Source organism: Cupressus sempervirens, chromosome 7 (assembly GCF_028749045.1).
Source record: "Cupressus sempervirens isolate cs-2001-9-10 chromosome 7, ASM2874904v1, whole genome shotgun sequence".
NCBI lineage: Eukaryota > Viridiplantae > Streptophyta > Pinopsida > Cupressales > Cupressaceae > Cupressus > Cupressus sempervirens.
In genome coordinates, this window is record NC_143124.1 from 20,776,965 (window position 1) to 20,790,140 (window position 13,176).

The 13,176-nt window shown below is 34.7% G+C and overlaps 1 pseudogene; it reads left to right on the plus strand.

Annotated features, from left to right (window-relative positions):
* Positions 1–7,620: 7,620 nt before the first annotated feature.
* On the plus strand, positions 7,621–9,861 carry LOC149545213 (subtilisin-like protease SBT1.7 pseudogene; annotated as a pseudogene).
* Positions 9,862–13,176: the final 3,315 nt, after the last annotated feature.

Here is a 13,176-nt window from a genome sequence, read left to right on the forward strand (position 1 = left end):
AAGAAGAATCCACACTTATACCCTCAAGTCCACCAAGCTATTCTCTAGTTCTCAAGCTACAACCCTAGCTTTTCTCACAACTCATTTTGCAAGATCCCTAAAGATTCAACTAAATCCTAGCTAGCCCAAATCTATAACACAACATCAATATGGTAAAAATCTCTATGATCTCAACTTGTACTCACAAGCCACCAAGCAACCTCCTTGTTTCTAAACCGCAACGACTAGCTCTACTCCAAACTTATAACTCCACCACAATCCTACTGTAAACTAACTTACATTCAATGCTCTATTCATAGACTCAAGAAAATTTTCCCTTCAACTACTCTCAAATTTTCTGCTCCAAAATCCTCCTAAAAAAGCTTGGTTAACTCTAAGCCAAAATACCTTATTTACAGTTATCAAACAACTTACAGATCATTCTAGAACATTATAAAATAGGAAGACTGACCTAAAAATAGTTTGGACACATCTCAAGACAAGATCTTATTAGAAATAGTGCAATCAAAATAAATTCCACATGTTGGCTCGCACCAAAAATGCAAAAATCATGTCCAAAATACTAACAGTAAATATAAGCAGGAAAACTTGGCAAATGAAGAGTCACTCAGGACATGAAGAGTCACTTGGAACACTCTACAAAACTCAGCACACACTACAGAGTGAGATGGGATAAAACGCTAACCCAAGTGTTAACACAATGTGAGATAACCTCAACTTGGCTTACACTACAAAATTATTAGCACTTGGCAATTGCTGTAACTTGGCAACAACCAATAGAATCAATGAGACAACATGATGGATAGGATGCTCCTACATCATTTTACTAGAAATAATGCCCCACCACTGGTGCTCTTTCTATCATCAATGCTTCCTGCCCAATCAACATTAGTGAATTCTTTTAAATATAAGTTGCCTCCTTTATTTTACCATAAGCCATAATCTTCAATGCCCTTTAGATACCTCATGATTCTCTTGATTGGCATCATATGATTTTCTTTAGTTTTAGCTGAATATTTTGCTAGCATACCAACTACAAGAGCAATGTTAGGCATAGTATGTACAACATATTGAAGTTTACCAATCATTGATCTGTATGTGGTCTGATCTATCTCCTTGGAATCATCATTTTTAAAAAGCTTATGTCTAGTAGACATAAGTGTTCAATCTAGTCTTAAATCCTCCATTCCAAACTTCTTTAGTATCTCCTTAATATACTTAGATTGAGTAATGTAGACACCATCTTCCTTTTGTTCAATTTGTAAGCCAACAAAGAATTTGATTTCTCCAAACATTGACATCTCAAATTCCTTGCTCATTTCCTTAGAAAAATATTTACATAAGTCATCATAACTAGTAAACAATATATCATCCACAAAAACCTCTGCCAATAATATCTCCTTCTTTGGTCCTTCTCTGATGTACAAACTACTATTATCATTTGTCCTTTGAAAACTAATCTTCATCAAATAACTGTGAATTCTTTCATACCAAGCTCTGGGAGCTTTTTTAAGACAATATACTACTTTGTCAAGTTTAGAGGCCATGTTTCTTTTTCTAGGATCTATAAAACCTTTAGGTTTCTCATCGTAGACTTCCTCTTCAAGAATTCCATTCAAGAATGTAGATTCCACATCCATTTGATACACTTTAAAACATTTATGTGCTATATATGCAAGTAAAGTCCTAGCACCTTCTAATCTTGCAATGGGAGCAAAGGTTAAACCATAGTCAATACCTTCCTCTTGAGAATAACCTTTGCAAACTAACCTTGCTTTGTTTCTTGAAACTTCTCCATCTTCATTCAATTTTTTTTGAATACCCACTTTGTGCCAATTACATTCTTATCCTTGGGTCTAGAAACAAGAGTCCAAGTCTTATTCCTTTCAATCTGTTCAATCTCTTCATTCATTACTTCAATCCAACTTTCATTATCTAAAGCATCTTTAACATTTCTAGGCTTAAATTTAGTAAGAAAACATGTACCTTTCAAATTTTTTCTTGTCATTATACCTTCTAATTTGTCCCTAATGATCTACTCAGGTGTATGGTGCCTTCTGACATATCTTGCTAGTATAGGTACATTGGATTTTGAGCTCGTTCCACTTGCCTCACCATGATATTCTATATCATGCTTAGGTCCCATTGTCTATGTCTAGGGTCCTTCAAATTTTAACTTGGGTTGTACTAGATGCAACTCAGCAGCCTCTATCTGTGACTTGGGTCCTTTAAGCTATGACTCGAGTTGCACTAGTTGCATCTCAGGTGCTTCTAGATATTTTGGGGACTTGGAAGGTGAAGTCTACTAACTTCCAATTGGATTAGGCAATAAATTAGGTTCATAATACACAAACCTTCTATAATCTTTAGGTTTTTTGTTACTCTCTTCTTCACTCTTTTTTGCAAATTCATCAATCTTCATATGTGCACTTTCTATGATCATATGGCTGGTTAGATTCAAACACTTATCTGCTTTACTTTTGTAGGAGTATCCTAGGAATATGCCTTCATCAATTTTGACATCAAATTTACCTTTCCTAGAATCCTTCAAGTTATAACATTTTCTACCAAATACTTTTAAGTAACTTACACGTGGTTTATTGCCAATACCATAGTTCATAAGATGTCTGATTTGAGCCTTTCTTCAGCTATACTTTGTTCGAGTTATGAACTATTGTATTGATTGCTTCCTTCTAGTATTTGATTGCAACATTCTTTTTTATCATTAGGGTTCCTATACGATCCATGATAGATCTATTCCTTCTTTTTTCTATACCATTCTATTGAGGTGTACTAGGGGATGATAATTGACGTTTGATTCCTTTCTTAGTGAAAAATTTATTGAATTCATTTGAGATGAATTCATCTCCTCTGTCTAACTTTAGACATTTTAATTTCTTTCCTATCTCTTTCTCAGCTCTAGCCAGGTACCAGATGAATTTTTGAAAATCTTTAGATAATTTGACAATTTGACAATTTTTGCATAGACCCATATTAGGTTTCCTCTTACTAGGAATACCTCTTACTCTTTCTTTTTTTTTCTTATCTTAACTAGGTTGTCAAAGTTCACATGACACAACCTTTCATGCCATAACTAGCTTTCTCCTACTTGAGTAATGAAACATGAACTTTCACTAAGATCTAAGTAGAATAAGTTACCTTTTATTTGATTACCAGACCCAATTAGATTTCCTTTTCCATCTAAAAAATTGGCCTTCCCATTAATCAATTATATCTTGAATCCAATGTTATTCATTTGTGCCACATTCAATAGATTATGCTTCAGTCCTTCAATCTAATAGGGATTGTCACATCTTAGTTCAATGGTTAGTGAAATGCAACCTTTTACTTTTATACAACAAGGTTCATTATTTCCAAATCTAACACTTCCACCATCATAGTTTTCCATATGCTCAAACATGAGACATAAGTGCCATCTTATTATCTTCATCATTAGATTTATCTTTTACAACAATATAGACTATTTCATCACTATCACTACTATAAAAATCCTTAGCCATAAAATAAGACTTGTTACCTTTATCCTTGTAGTCCTTGTAGATTTTGAAATCCTTCTTGCATTTGTACTTGCTACCTTTCTTTTCTTCTTTGCTTTCTCTATTTGGACACCTTGCAAAAATGTGACCAAATTCTTCACAAGAAAAATAGATTAGAGAAATTGTACCTTTGCACTTCCCTCTACCTTTGGGATATTTCCTTGCAAGTAGGGCTTCAATAACTTCAAGATCACTATCAAAAATTTCTTCCTCTTCTTCACTTTTAGATTGTTTTCCTTTTATTTTTCCACCTTTCTTGTTGAGTGAAAGCTTGGCTTCAAATGCAGACTCAATGCCTTTGGAACTAGGAACATAGTTATCATAGTTATCCAACTCAAAGGTTGTCAATCCTCCCACTAGAGCATCTAGATTTATCTTATTATTTAGATCACATCTCATCCCTTGAATTGAAAATACTCTAATTTCTTATATAGGAAGAAGGGTTTTGAGTACCTTGCTTACAAATGTTTTATCATCAATGTCTCCTCTAGAGGCTTTGATTGCACTTACACTGGCTTTGATTCTTTCAACATATTTTGCAATGTTTTCATCCTCTCTTATTTTCATCTAATCAAACTAGCCTCTAAGAATTTCAACTTTGGCTCTTCTCACATTGTCATCACCTCCATAGTTATGCTTTAGCTTGACCCATATTTCATGAGTAGTACCACAACCTTTGACCTTATCAAATTCAACATAGTTAAGATGAGAAGCAATGTCAATAATCATGATTTTATTATTTTTCCTTTCAACAATTTCTTCCACTATCAATGTTCATGTAAGAGCCTTGTATTGATTTTCCAAATATTTAAAATTTGAATCACTAATGATTGCAAAATCTAGCTTCATAAGTTTTTTCCATGCTATAAAGTTATCTTTGTTCAGCTTGGAAATCTCTCTTCTATAAGACATCCTAATCTTTAGTTTAGGTCCTCGAAACCTTCTTTGCAAACACAAATATCTTTGATACCAATGGTTGGAAATATAAGAGGAGTAACTAAGAGGGGAGGGGTGAATTAACTACCAAAAAAGTAAATTCAAGATCCCTTGGATGTCAACAAAATTCAAAACATAAATTCTGATAAACTATATTATGTTGAAACTTGACAAACAAATAGGCACTTGATTTACACTAGCAAATGTTGTAACTCGACAAACACTGAAATATCAACTATAACTTGATAACTATTGAGCATTCAAATCTTTATATGTTTAATGTGATTAGCCTTAATTAACTTAGTTTCATACACAAAAAAGGAATAACATGAACTCAAGTGACACCAAGATTTTACATGGAAACCCAATTTGGGAAAAACCACCAATTGCAACTAGTTACTATTTTTCACTCTTTTGAAGTGAGACCTATTAGGAGCCAACCTTGTTAAAGGTTTCAAAACAAAATGTTAGGTGTGACCTTGTTAAAGGATTTAATCACCCTATTAGGAGTGGCCTAGTTAGAGGTCTTCAAGACACTTCAAGTAGAAATGGCACCTTCTTAGAGGATTTATGAATAGTTGTTAAGCTAACTTTGTTAAGAGATTTAGTTCACTGCTATAATTGTTAGAGAGTAACAATGATATGATTTGATTGTTAATGAAAAGTTATCTTTGTTGATTTTAGATCTCATTTCTAGCTTGAATACTTGATCCTTCTTGATCAAATGTATCTTTGCAGCTCCACAAGGATATTATGCTTATCCTTCCAATTCACTTCCTCTAAGCATCTTATTGTCTTCAGACACTTGTTCATGTTCAATCCCACAACTTGACCTTATACATATATTGTATGCATTGTCAAGTCAGCTTGAATACAACTTAAAACAATTTATATTCATCTCTTTAGTTAGCTAAAACCATCAAACAAATTCATTTAACTCAATATGCCAAAACAAGAAAATCTTTTGTTAGGTGACCCTACTTGGTAGACACTAACCAAAAATAGATTTTCCCTCATTGACCAAGTGAACTCGATTAACATTGGTTTTTATGCCAACTTTTCATTGTCTCCCTAGTGAACTCAGTAGACATTAACTTCTAAGAATTCTCTTTAGTATTGAAGTGAGCTCAGTTAACACTCATTACCTTCCATCTTTCCTTTGTCTCTTGAGTGAACTCAATAGACACTATCATTTGAACTTGGAAAACTCTAGAATTCTTGGCAAACATAGAGAACTGTCTTCATCACCTGAGTGAGCTCGACAGAAACTAACTGGTGAATGTATGACATTTTGTGTAACATCAAAGACAATAAACAATTGATTTCAATTATTTTCAACAATTTTTAGTACCTCTCTATGTGTAATAGTATACCAAATGCAATGTTGTGATAGTATAATGCTTGGTCTATTGTATCATGAAAAGTGCACACTATTTTCCAAGGATTAGGGTGCTAGATCACATAGATTTTAGTTTACCATGGCATCTATTATTGCCCCATTGATCCAAGAACAAACAAGCCTTCCATGCATAGTTAGTGTTAAAATTTTCTTTTTTGTCTTAAATAAAATTGCTTTGCAAGCTTGTTCTACAATCAAATAATAAAAGCGAGAAACAAAAGGAAGAGATATTTTACATAAGACTATATGAGGATCTAGTACAAAAATGATATGGAAACTACTTGGCATAAGAGAAATGATAAATATTGTTTAGGTATTGGGGCACATTGCTTATAAATATGTTTATTTATAGAAGAAAGCTTCACTACAAAAATTTGTGTCAGGCCACTAGAGCACATTTATGATACCAAGGTTTATAGTTGCGTCTTCCACACCATTAATTTCACAAGCCTCCATCTTTTTCTTACAATAGTTGTTTCCAACATAAAAGGAGGTCATAAGCACAAAAAGCTCAATTATCTAATATCTTATGAGTAGAGTACTGATCAACTTGATGTATATTGACCATAACAAAATAAGGATAAAATATTGTAGTTGATATAGCCACTTATCTATACCTATTGCCTAATATAACCAATGTAAAAATCAATTTTATGATACCATTGAATGGTCGCACCCACAAATAGAAGAGACACCATTGAAAAAAACCTTTAAAAACATATTAAATTTAGTTCATTTAGTCCCTTGGACTAGTTGGTCTCATAGAAATTTCTAAAATTCATTCATTTTATTTTTATGATGATGAATATTTGTTAAATTGATAAATAGGATTTTCTAAAGCAATACAAGTAGTGGATTAACATAAATAGCAAGAATTAAATATGGATCCACATTGGACAAACTCAAAGTTGAAGTACACCCAAGTACAACCATATGAACTAGTGTGTTTTCCAAATTAATGATTAACATCATTTAAATTATATTTATCTAAACACAAATCATGCTATATTATTACTTTAATGATATTAAACACTGACTATATATATATATAAAACATGGACGCTACCATTACATGCACTCTAAGCTTATGTAAAACACTTTTGTCCTTGAGCTATGAACTACTTTTCCTAGAAATGGAGGACTTCATTCCCATACAAAGCTAAAACTCAATTTGATGAACATAATTAAGGGAAGGCGCAAACATGTGATCTTGATGTTAGAATTTGAATCTTGATAGGAACAACACTAGCACCACTTAACCGACATACTTAGTAATGAATGCCAAATATATTACATATTTAATAGCTACCATTGAAATATTAAGTTATTTAAATTAGGTTAAATATATTAAGACTATTCTTTAATAATAATAATATGTAGATTCTTACATATCATTAAATAAAAATAAATGATTGTTAATGGTGATTCCAATCACGAGAGTCGATGACTACTGTGTAGCATTACTAATTCGGTGGCGCAACTATTTAACATAGTTTTACCAATCAATTTCTAGTCTCCTTAAAATAAGGACCGGTTCTCATCGTTACAACAATAGGCAAATTTAAATAATACACAACTATTAAATATGCACCATATTTAATGAAAGCGAGGAAGCAGCAAGAGCCAAAACAATGGGTACTACTCTCCCCTATAAAAAACTCTCTCTATCAATCATTCTTGACACATCACTTCACTTTGCTATTGTACTCTACTCTTTACCTGCCAACAATGGCAAATGCCTTCTTTGCCTCTGAGATTCTCATGCTTCTCACCATCACAATGATGATGTTTCTAGGCACGGTTGAAGCTCAAGATTCAAGAAAGCTATACATCATTCAAATGATGAAGATCGCGAGGCGTTAACACTTCAACTCAGATGATAACTGGTATTCTTCAATGCTCAACTAGGTCTCAAGATCTGACACTAGAATTGACATGCTCTATACGTATGATATGGTCCTGCAGGGCTTCACTGTGAGGATGAGTAAAGCAGATGTGGAAGCCATGAAGACTATGGATGGCTGCTTTGGTGTAATCCCCTCCTCTCTCAGCCAAATTGACACCACTCGCACTCCTGACTTCCTCGGTCTCACTTCTTCTTCCTCTTCCTCTAGACTATGGTCCTAGTAGTCAACTTTTGGCAAAGATGTTATCGTAGGAGTCTTCGACACGGGGATATGGCCTGAAAGCCAAAGTTTCAACGACGAAGCTCTAGGACCTATTCCCTTGAAATGGAAGGGTGAGTGTGAGAATGGGCAGGAGTTCAATTCTTCACACTGCAACAAGAAAATCATTGGAGCTCGCTACTTTTTGAAAGGCTACGAGGCTAAAGACCGCATCAACGAAACCCTGGAGTATAAATCTCCTTGAGACGACGACAACCATGGCACACACATGGCTTCTACAATTTCTAAGGCTACAATGGCTGACGCCAATTTTTATGGATTCGCCAATGGAATAGCTTCAGTGATGGCCCCTCGAGCTAGGCTGGCAATCTACAAGGCCTGCTGGCAAAAGTGCTGCGAATTTGAACATAGCTGCTGCCATGGAAAAGGCCATCACAGATGGCGTGGACATCATTTCTTTGTTAATTGGCTCGTGGGACCGGCCATTTCACAGTCAGGTCAGAGCCATTGCAGAATTTGGGGCCATGGAGAAGGGTGTTTTTGTTTCTACAGTGGCTGGGAATTCAGGACCTAGGTCATCTTCTCTTAGTAATCCAGCCCCCTCGGTTACCACTGTGGGTGCTAGTACAATTGATAGAGATTTCCCCGCTTTGATTGTCTTGGGAAACCAGGATATACACAGGGGAACTTCTACATACAGAGGTGACGATAAAGATATAATTCAAAATAAACCTCTTCCTCTGATCTATTCATCAAAGGACCATAGCTCAAGGTTTTGTCTTGACGGAGGGCTTGATGCGAATATGGTGAAGGGTAAAATTGTGGTGTGTGATCAAGGAAAGTCTACCACCTATAACAAGAGCATTGTTGTGGTGAAAGTAGGGGGTGTAGGAATGGTTGTTGCGAATAAACTGGTTAGTGGTGAAGTGCACATGCTTACAAACACTGATTGTATACCGGCTATCAATGTGGGTTTTAGGACCGGAGAAAAAATCAATTCCTATATCATTAATATAGGGATTAATGCCACTGCTACATTTAGAATCCCTGGATTGACTGTGGTGGGAAAGACCATAGCTGCTCCAATGGCAGTGCCTTTTTCATCAATAGGGCCAACTGTAGCATACCCACATATTCTCAAACCTAATTTGATTGCTCCTGGTACAAACAGCTTGGCAGCATTTGCAAAAGTTGGAAATGTTTTGTCCTACGAGATTTTATTGGGCACCTCAATGGCTTGTCCTCACGTCAGTGGCATTGCAGCACTCGTTAAAGCAGTTCACCCTACGTGGAGCCCAACCGCCATTAAATTTGCCCTCATGACATCATCTTCCATTATTGACAATACAGAGCATTCCATCAGGGATGTATCAACCATGGAAATAGCCAACCCGTTTGCCATTGGCACAGGCCACGTGGACCCAATGGTTGTAGTTAATCCAGGGCTTGTTTATGATCTGGAACCTCAAGACTACATCAACTTTCTCTGCGCTCTCAGTTATAACTCCCAACAGATTGCTATTCTCACAAAGAAGATGGTTTCCTACCCTACTAGTCCAATTTTAGAAGTCGGTGATCTTAACTACCCATCGTTTACTGTGCTATTTGAAGTTGGCAAGGGATTGGTTCAGGTGAAGAGGAGAACAATGAGGAATGTAGGTGAAAGACCTCGTGTGGTGTATCGAGGGAGCATGAAGAGCCCACATGGAGTAAAATAACAATGGAATCAGATATATTAGAGTTCATAAATGTAGATCATAAGCAAAGTTTTAGTGTGAGATTTGAAACTGCCATAACATCTCCATCTGTGTCTCATCAGTTTGGAGAAAAAATTTGGACATGATGAGGAGATAACAAAAACAAAGACTATAATAGGCTCAATATTGGATGCAAAGAAGAAACTGAAAAAAAACTATAGGGAAAACACCAAATATGAACAACACCGTACAGGTTACATGTGTTCATTCATGGCAAGCACATAGGGATGCTGCCTTACCAAACACATGTTTCTTCAAACTGTAGCCCATTCCTGCAAATGGCCACGAAGAAAGTAATGTACATTCCTCCTACCCGCTCTCCACCCCACTCAGGCCACTTCACATGATGTTCATGTGAGCAAGAGGCATTTTTGCCTAAATTAAGTTCTAGAGATTCTTGTGTGAGTCTACTTTCTACAGCAATAACTTCTAAACAACAAAAAATAAATTTAAATAATAAAATAAAATAATGCTACTACTACTTTATTCAGAAACCAATAGATATGATATGCATCCCTAATCAGTTTGTAGTGTGAACAAAATAAAACTAAAACCAAGTAGCAAGAAAGCACTACAATATTATTTATTTCATTTGTTCAAGGCTGGGTAATAATCTTCACAATATCTCAGTCCCTTCTTCACACAAAAAAGAAAATTAAAATTAATCCTCTCCCCAACGATCAATTTGGAGAGAACATATAAACAAAGATAAATAGTTAAAACTATTTTTGGCAACCACCAGACCCATACATGTTTTGTTCAATTCTTTAATAAAACATCAAAGTATGCTTTAAAATATTAAAATGTGCCCTAAACATCAATTATTTACGAAGTGATAGAAAACTATTAAATTATACCCTAAAATGATAAAATATGCCCTAAAACATATAAGTACCCCCCATAAACAATATAGAAATATTATTTATATAGTTGTTCCTACAACATACTCCCGAGGGTGAATTTTGTCTCAAGTCCTCTTGGAGACCAACTATTGTATATCCCCACCTTGCCTTAGAATTTCTATTTCTAGCAACCAAGTAGCTTTAGAATTTGGAAGGCCCTTCCACTTAACCAAATACTCCCTGTGTACTTTGTGTCTTGTCCTCATTGCTTCCCTACTATTGATGATACTTTCCATCTAGGGTGTCTCTTTAGAAGGCAATTCTTGAATCCAGTCATTTGATTCATGTGTTGTTGCTTCTATACCAACTTCTTTGTTTGAACCTTTATACAATGTTAGATACAAGACATTAAATATAGGTGAAATAGCTACATCTAGAGGCAATGCCACTTCGTAAGCATTTTCTCCATACTTTTCTAAAATTTCACACGGTCCAATCTTCTTCATCATCAACTTTGTATGGCTCCCCTGAGGTAACCGATCTTTGTTCAAGTGAACCATAAACATGTTTCCAACTTGGAACTATACATATCTTCTTTTCAAATATACTTTAGCCTCACCTTTATTTTATTCTTTTTTGTAGAGTTTTCCTCACGTGCTCATGCACTTCCACCGTTGCTTCAACAAAGTTTTCTGCATGTCCACTCCTTTTCTCCAAACCATCCATATTTCTAGACAAATGATCCTCTCTCATAACATCTATAACATAAAACTAGCACTTGCACCATCAAGTGCAAGGATTCGCTGATTTGGATTATGAAACATTTAATTTTTCTTAGCTTTTAGTTGTTGGTGACCTTACTTTAGTATAAACTTCTTATTATTTTTCCTAAACTTTATCCAAAAAATCCATTTTCAGGAGATATCTATTCTATATCTCTAGATTATAATCAACAAACATGGTTACATTTGACCAATAATAGTTGTTGAACAATTGCATGTCCTTCTCCTTGTATGCCCATTTATTGCATATTACCTTGTTAGAAGACATCACTAACATTAAGTTAACTTATCAAATAATTTCTAAGAAGGAGGTATTTCCCACGATAAAGTAATTATTTCCAATGTTTCCTCTATGTAAACAACATGTGACTCTTTCTCTCCCCTTCCCCACTTTCACCCCCTCATTTACTTTTAAACATATTTCAAGCCCTCTCTCACTCTTTCTCCTCTCTCATCCCCCCTTTCTAAGATAGTTATAAATATAAATTCAATAATCTCTCCTTCCATTTAAGGAAATCTCAGTAGTGACTACTCTATTTTTCTAAAGGTCCCCTATATGAGAACCTACCCTTAATATTCTCAATAGATTTTAATTATGACGTAACAAATAAGTGTCAAAATACTAATGCTCCTATTAGAAATATTTACGATCACTAAGTAGGTAGGGGGGGGTGTGAATCAATTACTCAAAGTCTATATGTACCCCTTGAATAATCAAACATATCCTACTATTGTTAAGTCTCTATTGTAAAACTATTATAAACTTAACTTGTATTGTATAATGAAAACATCATCATGTGTAAATAATTCATAAGACATTCATCATAGGTTGAGACTAGTATTTTATGTGGAAACCAAATTTGAAAATAACCACTAGCAACATGTCACTCTTTTTCACTCTTTAGAAGTGAGCTCTATTAGGAGGTAGGCCTATTAAAGGTTACAATACACACTATTAAATGTGACTTGGTTAGAGGATTTAATCAACCTGTTAGGAGTGGCTTTGTAAGAGGACTTTGATTATTCCATTTGGAATGTCACCTATTTAAAGGATTTACACAGACTATTAAGTCTTCAAATAACTGTTAGGTCAACATCTACTAAAAGGATTTAAATATGAAATGCTTATAATGATAAGAAAGGAAATAATAGGTTTTGATCTGTGTGATTACAACTAACTTTTTTCTATTCACATCTCTATTTGATCCTTATGCTGGTTCATTGATAAGCCTTTCATTGTCACATTTGATCTTGATCTTCTTGGATACCCTTCAAGTAGTCAATCCACTCTTCTCATCAACACTTAAAAATTCTTCACAAATCCAATTATCAACAACAAGCTTTCTCCTTTAGCTTATTATTCACACTCTTGTGTGCTTCTAATCAACCTTGTTCTTGTAAATGAACTTTCTCATACACACTAGCTGGGCTCAGCTAGGCTTGACTAGACATGATGTCAAAAGTTTAGTTCAATATCCCTTTAAATAGGCAATTTGTGCTTTCCTATTTCCTACATCTATCATAGATCTAAGGGTTTATGATTAGATTAAACTTGATTCAACATATTTTTACATCTTCTTGATAATCCTCTAAAAACTTCTCTAGAATCCTTCTATTAGGGCTTTACCTAATCATCGCTTTAAATTTAGTGATCCAAATCATCAGTCTTATCTTCAACACATTTTACATCTCCCAAGAAATCAACCAAGTCAGCTTGATCTCACAATTTCTTTGAATTTGATCGTTTATTGTCACTTGACAATCATTGATATTTGAC